Genomic DNA, 18381 nt, shown 5'->3' with positions numbered 1-18381 from the left:
TGTGAGCAACCTGCTGTAGTGTGAGGTGTCCCTGCCCATGGCAGGGGGTTGGAACTGGCTGAGCCTTGAGGTCCCTTCCAACCCTGACAATTCTATGAAAGCAGCTTCATTTTCCTTTTCTAACCCTTCTGCCAAGGATCACTTTAAGCCCTCTTCTATGTAGAAGAAAACTGTGGAGCTTAATGCTCGCCTTTAGCAGCTAGTGGAACATTTCTGTTGTATGTTCACATCAGCTTTCATTTGGGACGTGAAGTGCAGAGCAACTTCTGTTTTCTCCTTGAGGAATTTGGTTTGTCAAAGAAACATCTGGTTCATGTAGATGAGCAAGGGCTTTGCTACGCCACCATTGCAAAATACTATCTGTGGGCTCTGCCTCAGCAATTCAGCTGTGTTTTGTTAAAAGAAAACAGGAAAGAAATAAAAGAAAAGAAAGAAAAATCATAGAATTGACCCTCAAGGCTCAGCCAGTTCCATGGGCAGGGACACCTCACACCACAGCAGGTTGCTCTCAGCCACATCCAGCCTGGCTGCAAACACCTCCAGGGATGAGGCTGCCACCACCTCCCTGGGCAACCTGTGCCAGGCTCTCACCACCCTCATGGGCAACATCTTCTTTCTGACATCCAAGCTGAATCTCCCCATTTCTAGTTTTGCTCCATCCCCCCCAGTCCTATCACTCCCTGACACCCTCAAAAGTCCCTCCCCAGCTTTCTTGGAGCCCCCTTCAGATACTGGAAGGCCACAATTAGGTCTCCTTGGAGCCTTCTCCTCTCCAGCCTGCACAACCCCAACTCCCTCAGTCTGTCCTCACAGCAGAGCAGCTCCAGCCCTCTGCTCATCCTCATGGTCCTGCTCTGGACACCTTCCAGCACCTCCAGATCCTTCCTGGAACAGAGGCTCCAGAACTGGACACAGAGCTCCAAGTCTCAGCAGAGCAGAGCAGAGGGGGAAATATTTATTCCTTCTCTAAATGCTGTCCCTTTTTCAGTGTTCGGTGCCAATGAAGGGAGGAGTTTCCCTTCTGCGAACGATAGAGAGATAGAGAGAGAGATAAAGAGAGAGAGCGAGAAGAAGAGAGGGAGAAGGAAAGCGCGAGCAGCACGCCGGCGCTGTCGCCGTGTAGCAGCAGAGCTTTTCGCGGTGCCGGGCTGATCGCCGCGGGGGGCTGGGGTGCAGGCGGGATCGGGTTTCCAGGCAAGCAGCTCTCTTCCCTCCGGCGCGACAACACTGCCGCCTGCAGGGCCTCGCGGGCAGTACAGGCTGCGCCGCCACCACCGCCCCGACCCCGCCGGCGGCGCAGCTCTCGACGTCGGTCCGGGTCTCGTTGTGGGCCCAGCTCTCTCTGTCGGCCCAGGTCTCGTTGTTGGCCCAGCTCTCTCTGTCGGCCCGGGTGTCTCTGTCGGCCCAAGCCGCCCCGAGCCCTTGTGGGCGCAGGCGCCATCTGCGGCCCAGACCCGCTGTGAGGCCGCGGCGCGGCCCGAGGCGCAGAGGCGCAGCCCGTGGCCCAGGCCGTTCCCCGCCGAGGGGCCGGCGGGTGATGGGCGGCTTGGCGTTGGTTCGGCTGTTCAGCGTTCCCGAGAGGGCCTGCAGGCCCTGCGGCCTGTGCGCTGCTGCCCCGGAGCTGGCGCTGCCTTCCCCCCAGCCCACACACGGACCTCTGTGGATTCCTTTTTCCCTTGGCACAAAGCAAGGTAATAACTCACCTCAGTGCCTTCACAGCACAGGGAAACCGTTCTTGTGTTGAAGTTTAATGACATGTTTTCCTCTGTGTGTGTTAATCTGTCTCATAACTCGATCACAGAGCTGTCAGGGCTGGAAGGGAGCTCAAGGCTCAGCCAGTCCCAACCCCCCTGCCATGGGCAGGGACACCTCACACTGCAGCAGGTTGCTCACAGCCACATCCAGCCTGGCTGCAAACACCTCCAGGCAGGAGGCTGCCACCACCTCCCTGGGCAACCTGTGCCAGGCTCTCACCACCCTCATGGGGAACAACTTCTTCCTCACAGCCAATCTCAAATCTCCCCACTTCTAGTTTTGCTCCATCCCCCCCAGTCCTATCACTCCCTGACACCCTCCAAAGTCCCTCCCCAGCTTTCTTGTAGCCCCTTTCAGATGCTGGGAGGCCAGGATCATGTTCCATTAAAACACTTTTGGTGGCATTTCTGTTGCAGGTTTTCTGGTGAAAAATAAAAACCAAATCAAAAAGGGCCAAATCAAACCCCACTTACCCCATGAATCATTGGTGAAGTCAGCAGTAGCCCTCTGTGTACAATCTGCCAGTAAAAGCTGGGAGGATGGGGATTAAACCTGGAGCACATTAAATTAGTTCCAGTCTATCCTGAGCAGGGCTTGCTTGGGCAGGCAAAACGGAAGCAGGCAGTTTATAACCAGGCTGCCTTAAAAACTGGGAGGTGGGGGGGGGTCATTTGAAAAAGATTTATATCCCTCCCCCCTACTTCTTACCACAGACGTGGGCTGCAAGCAGGAGGCAGGCAAAAAATCTTTATTGAGAGCTCTTCAAGAGCTGTTTGCTTTCTTCATTGTGAATAGAATGGACAGAGTGTGACTCTTCTTGGAAGATTCACCAATGGAATCACAGAATTGTCAGGCTTGGAAGGGACCTCAAGGCTCAGCCAGTCCCAACCCCCTGCCATGGGCAGGGACACCTCACACTGCAGCAGGTTGCTCACAGCCACCTCCAGCCTGGCTGCAAACACCTCCAGGCAGGAGGCTTCCACCACCTCCCTGGGCAACCTGTGCCAGGCTCTCACCACCCTCATGGGCAACAACTTCTTCCTCACATCCAATCTCAACCTCCCCATTGCTAGTTTTGCTCCATCCTCCTCAGTCCTATCACTCCCTGACACCCTCAAAAGTCCCTCCCCAGCTTTCTTGCAGCCCCCTTCAGATCCTGAAAGGCCACAATGAGGTCTCCTGGGAGCCTTCTCTTCTCCAGACTGAACACCCCCAGCTCCCTCAGTCTGTCCTCATAGCAGAGCAGCTCCAGCCCTCTGCTCATCCTCGTGGCCCTTCTCTGGACACCTTCCAGCACCTCCAGATCCTTCCTGCAATAGTTGTACAATGATCTTCTCTGACTAATTAAAATGAGGCTTGGAGTGGAACAGTGAGACCACCAACCTGTAATTTACTGGGGTCTGACCAGCAGTGGCAATCACTTAGGTGAGGGAAGGGGAATAATTTGGAAGCAGGAGAAAAGACTGGCCTGAGGCTGGGGGAGATATATTGTAGTGCTTGTTCCCCCCCTCACAAAAACCAAGTGGAATTCAAAAGAGAAAACAACTGTGCCTTCCCTGGCAGAACCTGCTGTTCAAGAACAGTGGCACTGAAATTTTGTGGGCTTCGTGATCCTGGGAAAGACTGAGGCCCTTGGTGCCATGGTTTAGTTGATTAGATGGTGTTGGGTGATGGGTTGGACTGGATGATCTCAAGGTCTTTTCCAACCTGGTTAAGTCTGTATGCTGGAATGTTTGCTCCTGGGAAACTAGAAGCAGTCTGGGATGTGAGGGTCTGAGCCATGCTGGCTGTTGAAGAAGAAACAAGGCAATGCTGAGCTCCTGCCTGTGGCAGATTGACAGCTGTTGGTACTCAAGCAAAATCGGTTCCAAGAGACTCAGTGTGCCCACCCTGTGCTGGTGTCACTGTACCATCACTTGCAGTGGATGGGCAGCTGCAGAGTGACTTAGTTGCTGCACTGGATGTTATTACTCATACCTGGGACTCAGCATCAGAGCAGATTTAGATTGGCTGTTAGGAACAGGTTCTTTACCACGAGGGTGGTGGAACACTGGAACAGGTTTCCTGTGTTGGTGACTGAGGCTCCATCCCTGGAGATATTTAAGGTGAGGCTCTGGGCAGCCTGATCTAGTTGAGGATGCCCCTGCTGACTTCAGGGGGCTGGACTGGATGAGCTTTGGAGGTCCCTTCCAAGCCAGCCCAGTCTGTGATTCTGTGATTAGAGCAGCTGAATTAAAATAGGTTGCATGGGGTAGAGAAAAGCAAGAAGCTTGCAGTCAGCAGTGGAGGTGAGCATCAGTCTCCAGAGCCTCAGTCTGGTGCCTGACCCTTTCTCTCCTACCAGAAAAGCACAGTGGGGAACTAGAAAACATCTCAAGCATATACAACTCAATTTGTGGGGGAGCTTTCAGTTTGTTGTGTTTGGTGTGTGTTTCCCTTGGAACACTGCACTTAAGCACACACAGCCACATGGGGTTTTTTAACCTGTTATTAAATTCTCTGCAGAGTTTGGTGTGCTCCTGAAAGAGTTCTTTTAAAAATAGCTCTTCTGAAGGAAGCTTAGGCTTGTGTCTGGGCTTACCTCTGAGGCTGGGCTGGGGGTTCCAGTTCAAATGCCACAGAATATACATTTCTCTGGAGCTTCAGGGTGAAATTTGAACATTGGAAATCCTTTCTGCATGAAGCAACTAGGAAATATCTATGAAAGTAACTGAAACCTTCTGAAGTTCTTAAATGTTTGGAATGACATGCATGATTTAAGTGTTTTCAGATATTGGGACCAGATGTCCTGTGCTCCACTCAGCTCCCTTTGCACAAACGTGATATCATGAGGGATGGTTGTGCTGACTCAGACGTTGGGCTGAGTGGGAGGGAAATCCCAGGGGGACAGAAAGCTGGGATTGTTTTGCTAGTTGTAGCTTGTGCTGGACAAACAGACGAGGGGGAGGTGTGGCAGGAGTAATCCCTGGCAGCCAGGGTGCCCTCACATGGCCCTTGCAGTTGGCAGCGGGAGTGCAGCCTGATGTCTTCTCTATCCAGAGCAAGGAGCCAGCTGCAAAACCACTGCCAGTGCCACCCAGCCTCGGGGGGGGAGGTTGGGATTGCTGAAAGGGCTGGAGCACCTCTCCTAGGAACAGGCTGAGAGAGTTAGGGCTGTTCAGTCTGGAGAAGAGAAGGCTCTGAGGAGACCTAATTGTGGCCTTCCAGTATCTGCAGGGGGCTGCAAGAAAGCTGGGGAGGGACTTGTGAGGGTGTCAGGTAATGGAACAAAACCAGAAATGGGTAGGTTGAGATTGGATGCTAGGGAGAAGGTTTTCACCATGAGGGTGGTGAGAGACTGGCACAGGTTGCCCAGGGAGGTGGTGGAAGCCTCATGCCTGGAGGTTTTGAAGGCCAGTCTGGATGCGGCTCTGGGCAACCTGCTGTAGTGTGAGGTGTCCCTGCTCGTGGCAGGGGGGTTGGAGCTGGCTGAGTCTTGAGGTCCCTTCCAGCCCTGACAGTTCTGTGATTCTGTGAAAGGAGCTGAGGGAGGAGAGGACTTGCTGTGTGCCAGCTGTGGGGAGGGCACATGTGGCAAGGGACATGGAGCATCAGGACAAACAAGCAGGTGTTGGGTGTACTTCTGATAACTGGCCTGCTGGCAGGTCCATATGGCCCTGCAGAGGCATGGGTGCCTAACCCAGGAGAGGCAGTGTGTGCACCACCACTTGTGCATAGCAGCACTGAACGCTCCTGCCCAGTTAAGGAGCTGAAAGAGCAGCTTGTAGGCAGCCCAGCTAAACTGTGCTTGAAGAGACCACTGTTAGCTTCTAGAGCAGGAAAACATTTCCAGGATGGGATGAGAGGATTAAGAGAATGGGATTTCAGAGCACTATCACAGTGGGAAAATGATTGTGCTTTTGCCTATGTCTGTATGTGTGTTTTATGTTAGATACATGAGCAATAGCCACTGTGGCTGCAGTTCTTGCACACTTCTAGGTGAAACAAAAACTTCCATCCTTGACATGGAGGCATCACTGTTGTTTCTGCCACCTGCTGCTCTCTGGGAGGTGGGAACCTGCTGAGTTCTTAATGGGACAGGAAAATCAGCATTTTAACCTGACAGCTTTCATAGGATGAAATGAGATACAGCTGTATAATTAAGCTTGGTTTGTTCTTCCCAACCTGAAAAAGGAAAGTGTTACTCCTTGTGCAAAGCATGCCACAGGGAACATCCTCCAGTGAAGATGTCCTGTCAGTGAGATCCCTTCCCCACACAGAAATGGGCAAAGGACTCAAGTTAGAGACTTAACTCCTGTAGCATCTGCCTCTAATGACCACGAAAGCCTGAGTCCTGTTTAAAGCATGATGAGCCTTGTCCAAAGGCTAGGAATGTCAGTCCTGTATTGTGCTAACATTTACTGTACTGATTAAGAGCCCTGGTGCTCTGCACTGCACTGATAATCTGCCTCCACGTGTCTCTCTGTTGCCATTCTGTCTCCTTCCTGTGGCTCCAGCCAGGACTTTGGGCAAGGCAGTGGGAGCTTCTCCTCTGCAAACCTCCCAGGCCCCTATAATTTTGCTTTGTGGTTTATGTCATATATTATGTCTTTGTTTAGCTGCATACTGAGGTATAAAAGGTTTTTCAAGGACACAGCAAAACATTTCCAAGCTAGCTACTGCCTAAATCCCTGTCCCTAAAACGCAGTAATGTGATGGCTTTCAATGGCACAGTTGATGCCGTTCAAGTTCTTCTTCACTCACAGTAGTTTCAATTCCTAGCTTTTTGGTATAGCAAACAGGTTTGGGCAGCTAAACATCTTAGGGGTAGATTTTCACTAAGTTGTTGGGGTTTGGTTTGGTTTTGCTTTGAAGAAAAAGAGCAAAAGAGAAGCAATAGGGAGGGAAGATGCACTGTGCCCAGATCTGCATCCATTGACTCTGTCAACAGAAAGTTGAGTCTCAGGGATACTGTGAAATGTGGAATGTTTTGGTCCAAAGAGTACCCTTGTTCATGGAAAAAAACCTAGAAATGGGGAGATTCAGATTGGATGTGAGGAAGAAGTTGTTCCCCAGGAGGGTGGTGAGAGCCTGGCACAGGCTGCCCAGGGAGGTGGTGGCAGCCTCATCCCTGGAGGTGTTTGCAGCCAGGCTGGATGTGGCTGTGAGCAACCTGCTGTGGTGTGAGGTGTCCCTGCCCATGGCAGGGGGTTGGAACTGGCTGAGCCTTGAGGTCCCTTCCAACCCTGACAATTCTATGATTCTATGTCTTAGAACAACCTCTAAGCACCACTAAAAGCCATCAGGTGTGTATTTGGCTCAGAGTTGGAATCATGATTTGTGTGATGGTTTGGAGCACACTGGCACTGGTTCCTGTGGCAATTTGAGACCCTCTCCAGCCTTCCTGTAGGCTCCTTTCAGCTATTGGAAGGCAGCTCTAAGGTCCCCCTGGAGCTCCCTCAGCCTATCCTCATAGCCAAGGTGTTGCAGCCCTTGGATGATCTTTGGGGCCTCCTCTGGACTCACTCCAGCAGCTCTATGTCCTTCTTATGCTGGGGACAACAGAACTGGAGGTAGTATTGGAGGTGAGGTCTCAGCAGAGCAGAGTCAAGGGGCAGAATATCCTCACTTGCCCTGCTGCCCACACTCCTCTGGCTGCAGCCCACAACACAATTTGCCTTCTGGGCTGTGTGAGGGCACTGCTGGCTCCTGCTGAGCTTCTCAGCAATCAACACCCCCAAATCTCTTCCTGCTCTCAACCTGCTCTGCAGGCAGCCTGCATTTGTGCCTGGAACTGGCCCAACCCAAATGCAGGGCCTTACACTTTGGCTTGTTGAACCTCATGCAGTTGGCACCAAGGTTACCTCTAGGTTTCCATAGCTTCTTAGAAATGTGGACACTGGAACTGGGCACAAGATACTGGAATTAATTCTGCCAGCTCCACATACTGTGCTACACCTGTTGCCTTCCCCTGGATGCTGGCCTTTGGAGTGAGATGGGTGCTTTAGCTGGGGCTCTAAGGGAAGTCTGTCTCTTCTGACCAGATCAACAATGTAGCTGAGCTACTTTGCTTTTTCTAAGCACACCCAAAAGCAGCTGCCTACAGAAGATGGAGAGAAGAAGGTTATGTGATACTCTCCCAGCTCTGATCATTGTGAGCTCTGGACCAGCTGTGATTTCTGTGTATTTACTAATTTTTGACAGAAATGTTTTCCTCTGTGAGTTTTCCAATCCTCTTTGTGACCCAAGTCAGAGCTTAACAGCACAACAACCTCTAGCAAACCGCAGGAAGAACTCCCTGCCTCTAACTTGCTTTTTGAACTGCTTCTCACCAGCTTGCTTTATTGCCCTTCCTGTGCTGGGACAGAGGGTAAGTAATGAATTCCTACCTGCCTTCTCTAGTCCATTTGTGATTTTTCAGAGCTTTTATCCCCCCTGAGTTATCTGTTTTTCTAACCTGCAGGGTTATAGCCAAGTGATCTAATCAGAGATTCATGTTCTCTGTCCAGAGCATCTCAAATCCTTTTTGGTAACCATCTCCCACGACAGAATCCCCTCCTTTTGCAGATACTGTCTGCACTGTTGAATGACTGATTTGATTGTACTCATTTTTTTCTTGATTTATAACCCCTTTGGTTTGTTTTCAGTCCCTGTGGATTCTTATCCTTTGGCTTGTAGCAACTGAAAGCTTTCCCATTGTTCTCCTCAGAGCCAATGTGAGTTTTAATCTCCTAGGAAATGATGTTACCCTTGTCTCCTTCTCTCAGTTCTGAGCCCTTACCATCTCCTGGCAGTTTGCCCAATGTTCCAAGGCTTGTAAAACCAACCAATCTCAACCAGCCACACACAGAAGATCTCCTGGCATGCATAGCACCAAGATTTGTCTCTGATACTTGTTTTATCTTGACTGTACAATTTCGTTCTTCTGGCAACCTTTTTGCCATGCTGCTTCATGTTTTTACTGAGCACATCTGCAGAAGCCATCACAGCTAAAAGCTTTGGACTGAGGGGGTTGGAAGTCTTCCCTTATTAACGTGCTGATGAGTCTCTTATGTCATAGAATCATACAATCAGCACAGAACGGCTCAGGTTGGAAGAGACCTCAGAGATCACCTCTTCGAACCTCCCCACCGTGGGCAGCACCACCTCTTAACTAGACTCAGCTGCTCAAGGCCTCATCCAGCCTGGCCTTAAACACACCCCCAGGAAGGAGGCAGCCACAGCCTCCCTGGGCAGCTTATTCCAGAGTCTCACCACCCTGACACTGAAGAACTTCTTCCTAAGATCCAGTCTAAACCTACTCTTCCTCAGCTTTAACCCATTCCCCCTTGTCCTATGTCAGACATGCAGTGGTTTAAGTAAAACTGTCCCTCTCCTTGCAGAGCTTTGTCTAATTAAATCCAGATTGATTAAGTATCCGTTTTTTTTCCAGTCTGCTGTTGCTGCTCAGCTCCTAAGACCCCATTAAAATATCTTAGCACAGCCTCACACTTAGATGGTTTCCAAAGAGAGAGGGAAAAACCTGTGTGATGGAATCACTGAGGTGATTTCTGTACTGTGGAAGCTGTCAGTGAGTTTCTGAGAAGCTTTTGTGGTGACACTGAAATTGTCTCTCGATGCACATATGCATCTTGCAGTTCTGACAAAGTAACCAAACCTGCCTCCTGTAACACAACAAACAAAAATGACTGAAGATTGATAGCAGGAAATACTGAAAGAAGTACTCAGTAAAGAAAGGAGAAAGGTGAAAAGAGGAAATCTTAACCATAGAATCACAGAGTGTTAGGGGTTGGAAGGGACCTCCAGAGAGCATCCAGTCCAACCCCCCTGCCAGAGCAGGAGCACCCAGGGCAGGCTGCACAGTGACACATCCAGGCTGTCTTTCACAGTCTCCAGGGAAGGAGACTCCATTGCCTCTCTGGGCAGCCTGCTCCAGTGCTCCAGCACCCTCACAGTGAAGAAGTGTCTGCTCATGTTGAGGTGGAACTTCCTATGGTCTAGCTTATATCCATTACTCCTTGTCCTGTCACTGGGCACCACTGAAAAGGGCCTGGCCCCTTCCTCTTGTCACCTACCCCTCAGATATTTCTAGATACTCATATGGTCTCCTTTCAGCCTTCCCTTCTCCAGACCAAACAGCCCCAGGTCTTTCTTCATAGCAGAGATGCTCAAGTCCTTTCATCATCCTCATAGCTCTCCATTGCACTCTCTCCAGCAGGTCTCTGTCTCTCTTGAACTGGGAAGCCCAGAACTGGGAAGCCCAGAACTGGACACAGGATTGCAGCTGTGGTCTTAGCAGGGCAGAGTGGAGGGGTGAGAGCCTCCCTAGCCCTGCTGGACACACTTTGGTTATTGCACCCCAGGATTCCATTGGCCTTTTTGGCCACAAGAGCACATTGCTGTCCCATGGATAACTTACTGTCCACTAGGACTCCAAGGGCTTTCTCCTTGGAGCTGCTTTCCAGCCCTAATCATACTGCTTCAAATGTGTTTTCTTGTTATGTCCTGAGAAAGATTAAAGACAAATACTGGAATACACAACTTTGGCAGTGGATTATAGGTGGAATCCAATTGCTTAGGTCATGATCAGGGACAAGGGAGTTAACTGGCTGGAAGAACTGTCCTGGGCTTTGCTTTTGTTTTGGTTTTAGAAGTGATAGGGCTTGAGCAGCTTGGTTTAAATATTTGTGTTGTTATTACATATTAGGTGTTAAGTGTTGTGGAGGGGTGTTTGTGGAATGGTGCAAGACATGCTAAAAACCCATTCTCTCTGAGCAGAAGAGCTCACAAATGTTGTGCTTTCTGAAGGCTTTTGTGTTGTAAGCTCATTTTTCTTGCCTTTGAGCCCTCCTTGTGTTCTGCAGTAAGTGCTGACACGCTGGGCAGATACTCAGCAGGTGTAAATTGGCAAAGGGCTCTTGGTGTCTGTAGTGTTGACTGACAGACAGCAAGGAAGAATCTGGCCAGTGTGCTGAAGAAGTCATCCAAGGAGTAGGTGATCATTTCTGTGATTTTCCTTTTTTATCTCTTGGCAACCTTAAACTCTAGTTCATGTAGGCTTCAAGCCAGTGCTGTTGAGTTAGGGAATGGTCCAATCCCCGGCCTTCATGGCTAGTGTGAGTGTTCCTGAGGCCAGGCAGCAACCTGAGCAGAGCACCAGCCTGGCTCAAATGGTTTCCTCTCATGCAGAGTCAGAGGAATGCTTCAACAGAAGCTGCTCTGGTGGGCAGAAAGCAAGGATGAAGGCAAACTGGGAGAGCATAGAGGGAGGCTGAGTGTGAATCTGTGTCTCTGACAGAGTGAGCCAGGTTTAAAAGAGCTTTTTAAAAAAACCTCCCTCCTTTTATTTGCTTTTTCTTTGTTTATGGGAGAATTTTAAGACTGTCTGCAAGGGCTGCCTGGGAATTGTCTCTGTGGTTTTGAGAGTATAGCTCCAGGGCCAGTGCTCAGAGTGGGTGATAAATGCAGAAATGGGGACAGGAGATGGAATTGGCTCTGCAAGGATATTTCATTAACAACAGAGGAGTCATTAAGAGTAATGACAGAGGAGACAGGTCCTAGGATGCTTTTACTGTTTCCTGTGTCTCTCACTGGCAGTTTAGTTCTCTGCTGTTTTCTTCAGACACGTTTTCTGCTGGACTTCTGTGTCAGCTCTCAAGTGAATAGACAAACGCTGCCGTTAACGAGAGGAAAATGCAGGTCTCTTGGTATTGAGGGGAGAAAGTCATAAACCTGCTGTGGTCCCCAACAAAAGGCAACCTTACCTTTCATGACAAAGCCTTACCTTTTTGTTTTCTCCTGCAAATGGCCATTTACTGGCAGCATCTCACACCTCCGCTCACAAGCTGTTGTGAATTTGCTGGGTGCTTTGTCTGCTTTCCCCTAAGGCTAAAGTTTGAGCATTCCTCCTGCAAAGTGAAGCTTTGTCAGTCATCCCCAGCTGGAAATAAAAGTTTGAGATGAAACTTCCCTGGGATCCAAACTCACTTCCTGCAAAAGGAAGTGTACAGAGAGTGGATTTCACTTAGCAAAATGATTTCATGCTCTTCTCAAATAGCTTGCCTGAGTAATTGGATGCTATATATTTTGGCACTGACAGGTTGAGGAGTTTCCTAATCACAGAATCCCAGCATGGCTTAGGTTGGAAGGGACCTCAGAGATCATCCACTCCAACCTCCCCACGTGGACAGGGACACCTCTCAACTAGACTCAGCTGCTCAAGGCTTCATCCAACCTGCCCTTCAACACCACAGCCTCCCTGGGCAGCCTGTGCCAGAGTCTCACCACCCTCCTACTGAACAGCTTCTTCCTAAGATCCAAGATCTAAGATCCATTTTAAACCTACTCTGCCTCAGCTTCAAACCATTCCCCCTTGTCCTGTCTCTAGACACCCTGGTGAAAAGTCCCTCTGCAGCCTTCCTGTAGGATCCCTTCAGGTATTCCAAGGTAGCTCTAAGGTGTAGTTCCCCACCCCCACCCCGGAGTCTTTTCTTCTCCAGAGTGAACACCCCCAGCTCCCTCAGCCTACCCTCACACCACACTTGACATATTTTAACTCCTTATCAACCAGAGTTAGAAAAACTTAACTGGGTTTTCTTTCAGCAGGTTAATGACTTGCCAGTAGAAATAGCTTTGGATTACTCTCATAGTATTTATTTAATGTTAACCCCCCCATATTATCAATAAAAGCAGCATTTCTAGAGCAGGGTGCTCCAGGAATGTGGGGCAGCAAATGACCCAAAGGACCCAAGGGCATGAGATGGAACACATCCAAGTGCCAGGTTCTACACATTGGCCACAACAACCCCAGGCAGTGCTACAGGCTGGGGTCAGAGTGGCTGAGAGCAGCCAGGCAGAGAGGGACCTGGGGGTACTGGTTGATAGTAGGCTGAACATGAGCCTGCAGTGTGCCCAGGTGGCCAAGAGGGCCAATGGCATCCTGGCCTGCATCAGGAACAGTGTGGCCAGCAGGAGCAGGGAAGTCCTTGTGCCCTGTGCTCAGCACTGCTTAGGCCACACCTTGAGTCCTGTGTCCAGTTCTGGGCTCCTCAGTTTAGGAAAGATGTTAAGATGCTGGAAGGTGTCCAGAGAAGGGCAACAAAGCTGGGGAGGGGTCTGGAGCACAGCCCTGGGAGGAGAGGCTGAGGGAGCTGGGGTTGCTTAGCCTGGAGAAGAGGAGGCTCAGGGGAGACCTTCTTGCTCTCTCCAACTCCCTGCAGGGAGGTTGTAGCCAGGTAGGGGTTGGTCTCTTCTGCCAGGCAGCCAGCACCAGAACAAGAGGACACAGTCTCAAGCTGTGCCAGGGGAGGTTCAGGCTGGAGGTGAGGAAGAAATTCTTCCCAGCAAGAGAGATTGGCCATTGGGATGTGCTGCCCAGGGAGGTGGTGGAGTCACCATCCCTGGAGGTGTTTAATAGGAACCTGGATGAGTCCCTTGGTGCCATGGTTTAGTTGATCAGATGGTGTTGGGTGATAGCTTGGACTTGATGACCTCAGAGCTCTTTTCCAACCTGGTTATTCTGTATTCTGTGAGTTGTGAGGTGCCACTGCTCCTTCTGCTGCTTTTACCTGCAGCTGGCTGGAGAGGTTCCTTTCTAGTTTTGTTTTCCCCCAGTCAAATCCCTCACTGAGGCAAAGCTGGGTGGTTCCCATCCCAAAAAGTTGTGTTAACTCCTGCCACCTCTGAAGGAATTCAACATGTTTGGAAGGAAGGAAACTTGTTTTAAAGGAATTAGAACGTGTTTTGAAGGAAAGAAATGTGTTTGGAAGGAAAGAATCGTGTTTGGAAGGAGTTAAAACGTGGCTTTGCTTCCCAAATGCAAAGCTGCTAGAATATTTACACAGTGAAGTAGTCTCTTAAGATTTCTCTCCTCCTTCCTCCTGCATTTTAAAAGAAAACAAATTCCCCTTGCTTGAAGTTGATTTTTGCTCTAATATTTTTAATGATGTGTTGAGGACAGTGGGCTGGGAGCAGGGGGATTAGAGGGCTCAGTTCTCTTCTCAGTTTTGTCAGGGCCAGGTGTGAATTGGAGCACTCTCTGACCCTCCTCCCCTCCTCCTCCCCAGCCCACTCCGGTTTCTGTTGTGTAAAAGCCGGCTCGCGATCCACGTGGCTTTAGATCCTTCCAGATTTAGTGTATACAGAGAGTAAAGACTTTCACAGCAATGCAAAACATCATTTTGTTGGTTTGGGGTTTTTTTTGCTGCACTTCCTCTATGTTCCTGGAGACCCTTTAAATCCCATTGGGAAGGTCCCTTTTGCAGCACACTCTCCGGCTGGGTGTTCGGAGGCTGAGTTACAGTTGTGCTTGCTGCACTGTCCTCCCATCTGCCCTTTGCAAACCCCGGCAAACTGACGTCAGTTCCCCTGCCCTGAGGGACAGTAAATTACTGCACAGCTCAAGTTAGGAAAACAGCTAACTAAAGAGGGTGGAGGAAGGAGATGGAAAACAACAACAAGAACCTAGCAGAAACTCTGCCCTGCGTTCTGAAGGGCACATGACGCTGGCGTGGAAATGCCCACTCGGAGCGCCTGAGTGAGAAGGTGTCAGAGCTGGGGCCTTAACTGGCTGTGCCTTCAGCAGCATTGATGGTTTTGTGCAGCCTGTGGAAAGCTGAGGCTTGACCTGGTTTTGTTGTTTTTGTTGGCTCCCAGGAGCACAGACAAATGGAGCTCACCCCGGGCCAACATCACCAGCAGGAAATTTGGGTCATCTGTAGTTACATTTTTAAACCTCGTCTTCTAGGCTCGTTCAATCAGGCTAATTGATTGATTGTTAGGCGGGGCAGGGAGCCCCTAAATCATCAGAGGTGGCCAGATAATGACAGGCTGCCAGTGGATTTGGTTGGAGGCAAATTTCCCAGCTCCCCGTGGAGCAGTGCTCTGCAGTGGGGCTGCGAGCCCCGAGTTGTTTTTCCAGGCACGCTGCAGCCCAACTGGCCTGCTTGGACAGAATAGCCTCTGAAGCTTGGCAGCTCCATTTGAAGTCCTCTCTGGTGCCATTTCCCAAGAGATAAGGGGAAAACATTCCAGAGCAGTTCATAGCCCAGAAGGACCCTCCATGTGTTGTGAAGTTAACGGGTTAGTAGAGCTCTTTCGTGTTGCTTTTTTTTCCCCTCTCTCTCATTTTCACTTTGAAGATAAGAGGTGGCAATTGTTGCTTTAAGTTGTGGAGTTTTAGCCTGCCCTGCAGTAAATCATCCTGCAAGGGTAGGCCAAGGTGGGGTTATTTTGTCTGTCATGTGTGTTTGAAACTTTGCCAGAGATGCTGCACACGTGTGCCACGAGGAGCTGCTGTCCTCCAGCAGGACCTGTTGCCCCTGCTGTTTTATCTCACTCTCTGCATCCTCTGGGCTCCACGAGCATGGAAAAGCTCTGCATGCAAAGCAGAGCTTTTTCAAGGCCTCATTTTTCATGCTCCAGGACCATGCTATGAAATATCAAGAGATGGAGCAGAGAAAAGAGTTTGTGTGTTGGGAGGGGTGAGTGGAATAGAATGGCCCAGGTTGGAAGGGACCTCAGAGATCACCTACTCCAACCTCCCCACCACAGGCAGGGACACCTCTCAACTAGACTCAGCTGCTCAAGGTCTTATCCAGCCTGGCCTTCAACAGCCCCAGGAGGAGGCAGCCACAGCCTCCCTGGGCAGCCTATTCCAGAGTCTCACCACCCTTGTACTAAACTTCTTCCTCAGCTCCAGTCTAACCCTGCTCTCCCTCAGCTTCAAACCATTCTCCCTGATGAAAAGTCCCTCTGCAGTCTGCAGGTATTGGAAGGCAGCTCTAAGGTCCCCCCAGAATCTTCTCTTCTCCAGGCTGAACTCCCCCAGCTCCCTCAGCTTATCCTCATAGCAGAGGTGCTCCAGCCCTTGCATCATCTTTGTGGCCTCTTCCAGACTCACTCCCAATAGCTCTGTGTCCTTCTCATGCTGGGGACACCAGAACTGGAGGCAGGATTGGAGGTGAGGTCTCAGCAGAGCAGAGTCAAGGGGCAGAATCCCCTCTCTTGCCCTGCTGCCCTCACTCCTCTGGCTGCAGCCCAGCACACAGCTGCCTGCTGGGCTGCATGAGGGCACTGCTGGCTCATGCTGAGCTTCTCAGCAGCCAACATCCCCAAGTCTCTGTCTTCAGAGCTACTCCCAAGGCACTCTGCACCCAGCCTGGATTTGTGCCTCTCTGTCCATTTTAGGGTCCATGTGATCTGGCATTCACTGTGCTGCTGTAGAGATGAGAACTTGTTTGTGTCCCTTTTCAGGAAGATACTGAAGTGAGGCAGGGATGAGTTAAACTCTGGGCACTGAGAGCCCTGTCTTGAGGGTGGCCCAGCTGCCAGCATATGCCACAGCAGTGCCAACCACCATGGATGTGCTTCCCAAGCAGAGCAGTGCCTGGACTCGTTGAGGGTGTGATTTAGTGCTCCCTGCCCAAACACACACAGGGTGCCAACTCCATTTGGGCTCCCACATGCTTCAGACCCACAGGAGCTTTGTAATTTACTGCTTCAAGTCCACAGTTGCACTCATTGTTTTAGCATGTGGGCCGTTGGAAAATTCTTCTCTAAGGTATGTATTCAAGTAGAAACAAAACATCTGACCACATTAAGGGCCCTTGGATGATGGGCCTGTGGCAGAACTTGTGTCAGGAGCAGGGTGGGGACCAGACTGCTGCACAAAACCCTCACAACCCTTCTTGATACCTTGAGTAATCTGTGCTTTCTTTATGGGCAAGATCTGTAGTGGAGTGGTGTAGGTATACAAATCAAGAGTTCACAGACTGCTGCTTAGTGTTTGATGAAATTGCCAGAGACCAACTAAAGCAAAACCCAATTCTGGACCCTCCTGAAGTGCTGTATGGAGTGCACCAGGAGATGTAGCCAGGTGGGGGTTGGGCTCTTCTCCCAGGCAACCACCAACAGAACAAGAGGACACAGCCTCAAGCTCTGCCAGGGGAGGTTCAGGCTGGATGTTAGGAAGAAGTTCTTCATAGAAAGAGAGATTGGCCATTGGGATGTGCTGCCCAGGGAGGTGGTGGAGTCACCATCACTGGAGGTGTCTCAAAAGAGCCTGGATGAGGCCCTTAGTGCCATGGTTTAGTTGGCTAGATGGTGTTGGGTGATAGGTTGGACTGGATGATCTCCAAGGTCTTTTCCAACCTGGTTAATCCTACCCCTGCTCTATGAAACTCAAGTCCACCTTACTGAAGTTAGACTGAAAGCTCCACCCAGGCTTCAGAAATAAACTGCTCAGGTGTCAAAAGAGCTCAGGACTAAATGAGTGCAGCGAAAAGCAGTGATAAACCTGTTCTCTAATTGCAGCAATCTTTATGGTCTGTTTGCTTGTATGTCTTGTGCCTAAAACCACCACAGGAGTCTATTTAAGGAGTGTCCTGTTGGCTCTGGAGCCTCTGCTATGATTAGTATGTTTAAAGCTGTTGTAGTAACAACCAAGAGTAGCAGCCCAGGGTTATAATGCAGTCAACATTCTGTTCTCAGTTGACCAACAGGTTTTCACTGGGAGCTGTGTGCTGATGCTGCAAGAAACCTCCTGCCTGGGTCTGAGTGATCCATTGAGAGAGGAAGGCTGCTCTTCCCTCCTCCCACCTGCCCCTCCCTGAGCAGTATGTGCTCCTGCTTGCCTTGCACTGCCCTGCTTCTCACCTGACCCCACTGCTGAGCTGCAAACTGCTCAACAGAGTGTGGAGATTTCATCCATGGGGGGGTGTGCACAGGGAGGGTGGCAGTCTGCCAGTACAGTTGTCACACTGCCATCCTGAGTGGCAGTGAACCATGTGGTGGGTGTAAATGCCAGCCTTGGTGTTAGATGATGTGGATGTCAGCATGGCACTTCAGGGGATTCATGTCTGAAGTCTCCTTTTTGCCACCACAGTGAAGCTGTATGGGCACTCTCCCACGGAGATGAGAACAATCACAGAATCACAGAACTATCAGGGTTGTAAGGGAGCTCAAGGCTCAGCCAGTCCCAACCCCCCTGCCATGGGCAGGGACACCTCACACTACAGCAGCTTGCTCACAGCCACATCCAGCCTGGCTGCAAACACCTCCAGGGATGAGGCTTCCACCACCTCCCTGGGTGGTGGAACTGAGTGCAGTTTCAGCTCCTGAGCACCTAGGGCATCCCAGCATGCTCCCAGTTTCCCCCTTTTGCCTTCCTCATACACACATTATGATCATTCAGCCTGGCAGCTCTCCCTGCTTCCACATGGCCTTTGCCTTACTCACCCTGCAGCATGGATGTGATGTGGGAGTGAGCCTGACCTGCCTAGCACAGGAGGCTTTTCCAGTGTGGATGTCCCATGTTACATGGCTTGAGAAGCCTGTGAGTGTGCTGGGAAGAAGGCAGAGGGACAAGGTCAGGGCACATTGCTGCTATCATGGAGCTCTTCTGGGAAACCATGCAGGTCACTTCAGCCACCTGCTTCACAAGTGGGTTCTTCTCTTTCTGACTGTCTGGGTTTCTGGCCCCAGAGCATACAGGCAGGTGTGCTGAGTGCTCACAATAGCAGCTGAAGTCAGTTTGAGCTGGGCTTTGAATGCCCTGCCCAATTGCAAAGCCAGGCCCAAGGAGGAGGAACAGCATTTAGGGGAACGTTAGGAGCAAGCTCTTTACCATGAGGGTAACACTGCAGCAGA

The 18381-nt window shown here is 50.5% G+C and overlaps 1 protein-coding gene across 1 annotated transcript in view; it reads left to right on the top strand.

Annotated features, from left to right (window-relative positions):
• The window catches only part of SCFD2 (sec1 family domain containing 2), a 187428-nt gene that overhangs the window by 64773 nt on the left and 104274 nt on the right, over positions 1-18381 (top strand). The window lies entirely within an intron of this gene.

This window comes from Melanerpes formicivorus, unplaced genomic scaffold (assembly GCF_026170545.1).
Source record: "Melanerpes formicivorus ecotype bairdi unplaced genomic scaffold, bMelFor1.0.p_v2 SCAF_4, whole genome shotgun sequence".
Taxonomy (NCBI): Eukaryota; Metazoa; Chordata; class Aves; order Piciformes; family Picidae; genus Melanerpes; species Melanerpes formicivorus.
The sequence above is the reverse complement of the archived record's forward strand: the minus strand, read 5'-3'. Positions and strand labels throughout refer to the sequence as shown.